Source organism: Mandrillus leucophaeus, unplaced genomic scaffold, assembly GCF_000951045.1.
Source record: "Mandrillus leucophaeus isolate KB7577 unplaced genomic scaffold, Mleu.le_1.0 Scaffold133, whole genome shotgun sequence".
Taxonomy (NCBI): domain Eukaryota; kingdom Metazoa; phylum Chordata; class Mammalia; order Primates; family Cercopithecidae; genus Mandrillus; species Mandrillus leucophaeus.
In genome coordinates, this window is record NW_012101288.1 from 5,690,920 (window position 1) to 5,693,462 (window position 2,543).

The 2,543-nt window shown below is 56.3% G+C and overlaps 1 pseudogene; it reads left to right on the plus strand.

The window, feature by feature from the left end:
* The first annotated feature begins 695 nt into the window (after positions 1-695).
* On the plus strand, positions 696-2,222 carry LOC105534309 (annotated as a pseudogene).
* The last annotated feature ends 321 nt before the right edge of the window (positions 2,223-2,543 follow it).

Here is a 2,543-nt window from a genome sequence, read left to right on the forward strand (position 1 = left end):
GTCAGGCATGTGTCACACCTGTAATCCCAGCACTTTGGGAGGGCGAGGCAGGCAGATTGCTTGAGGTCACGAGTTCAAGACTAGCCTGGCCAACATGGCAAAACCTTGTCTCTACTACAAATACAAAAATTAGCCAGGCTTGGTGGCACACGCTTGTAATCCCAGTTACTAGGGAGGCTGAGGCAGGAGAACTGCTTGAACCAGCGAGGTAGAGGTTGCAGTGAGCCAAGATTATGGCACTGCACTCCAGCCCTTGCGACGGAGCGGGACTCCGCCTCAAAAATACATAAATAAAAAAGAAAGGTCAGTCTGAGGAGGCGACATTTTAGATGACACATAAAACATGAGAAGGAATCAGCCCTTCAAAAAATTGGCAGAGTTTTCCAGGAATGAGAACAACAAGTGCAAAGGCCCTGAGGTAGGAAGTCCAAAATAATTGAAAATGCTTCTAGAACTTCAAAGATAGAATTCCCCAGGGAGCTTATTAAACACACTACACAAAGCCAGGTGTGGTGGTGTGGGCCTGTAGTACCAGCTACTTGGGAGGCTGAAGTGGGAGGATCGCTTGAGCCCGGCAGTTCCAAACCAGTCGGGGGAACATAGTGAGACCCAGTCTCAAAAAATAAAAATAGTCCACCCCTGGCCCGCGCCAGCAGGCTGGCGGCCTTATGTTGGGTCACGGGGTCTCCGGCAGCATGGTGGACTACCTGATGAGCGGCGGCACCGGCTATGTACCCAAGGACGGGCTCACCGCACAGCAGCTCTTCACCAGGGCCCATGGCCTCACCTAGGAGTTCTGATTCTCCCAGGATTCAGACTTGATAGCTGATGAGGCAGACCTGACCTCAACCCTCACCCGGAAGATCACGCTGAAGACACCGCTGACCTCTTCCCCCATGGACACTGTGACAGAGGCCAACATGGCCATCGCAATGGCTCTGATGGGAAGTATTGGTTTCATTCACCACAACTGCACCCCAGAGTTCCAGGCCAACCAGGTGCGGAAGGTCAAGTTTGAACAGGGCTTCATCACGGACCCCATGGTGCTGAGACCCTCGCACACTGTGGGTGATGTGCTGGAGGCCAAGATGCGGCATGGCTTCTCCGGCATCCCCATCACTGAGACAGGCACCATGGGCAGCAAGCTGGTGGGCATTGTCACCTCCCGAGACATTGACTTTCGTGCTGAGAAGGACCACACCACCCTCCTCAGTGAGGTGATGATGCCAAGGATCAAGCTGGTGGTGGCTCCAGCAGGAGTGACATTGAAAGAGGCAAATGAGATCCTGCAGCATGGCAAGAAAGGGAAGCTGCCTATCGTCAATGATCACGATGAGCTGGTGGCCATCATTGCCTGCACTGACCTGAAGAAGAACCGAGACTACCTTGTGGCCTCCCAGGATTCCCATTGGCAGCTGCTGTGCGGGGCAGCTGTGGGCACCTGTGAGGATGACAAATACCGCCTGGACCTGCTCACCCAGGCGGGCATCAACGTCATTGTCTTGGACTCGTCCCAAGGGAACTCGGTGTATCAGATTGCCATGGTGCATTACATCAAACAGAAGTACCCCCATCTCCAGGTGATTGGGGGGAACGTGGTGACAGCAGCCCAGGCCAAGAACCTGACTGACGCTGGTGTGGACAGGCTGCGCGTGGGCATGGGCCACGGCTCCCTCTGCATCACCCAGGAAGTGATGGCCTGAGGTTGGCCCCAGGGCACTATTGTGTACAAGGTGGCTGAGCCTAGCGCTTTGGTGTGCTCATCATAGCCGATGGTGGCATCCTGACCACAGGGCACATCAAGGCGCTGGTCCTTGGTGCCTCCACAGTGATGATGGGCTAACTGCTGGCTGCCACCTTGGAGGCCCCCTGTGAGTACTTCTTCTCAGACGGCGTGTGGCTCAAGAAATACTGAGGCACAGGCTCCCTGGATGCCATGGAGAAGAGCAGCAGCAGCCAGAAACGATACTTCAGCGAGGGGGATAAGGTGAAGATCACACAGGGTGTCTTGGGCTCCACCAGGACAAAGGGTCCATTCAGAAGTTTGTGCCCTACCTCATAGCGGGTATCCAGCATGGCTGCCATGATATCAGGGCCCGCAACCTGTCTGTCCTTCAGTCCATGATGTACTCAGGAGACTCAAGTTTGAGAAGCAGACCATGTCAGCCCAGATCGAGGGTGGCGTCCACAGCCTGCACTCTTAGGAGAAGCAGCTGTACTGAGGACAGCGGTGGAGGCCGAGGTGGTGGAGGGGGCAACCCCCAGTGTCCACCTTTGGGCACAGCCTCCCTCCATCACTGAGTGGTCCACAGATTTGCACTATGGGTTCCCCAGCTCCTTTCCAGGGAGAGAGTGGGGGAAGTTCTGAGGGGTCTGTGGCCCCTCACTGGGCATCCCTTGCAGAGTCAGGACTGCTCCCTGGGCCAGGCTGCTCTGGGAGCCCCCCAGAGCCCAGCCAGCCGGGCTCTCAGGCCCTGTGCCTGCTTCAGGTCTTGCTCCAGCCTGCTCCAGCCTGGTCTCCACCCCAGGGGCAGGCAGCCCCT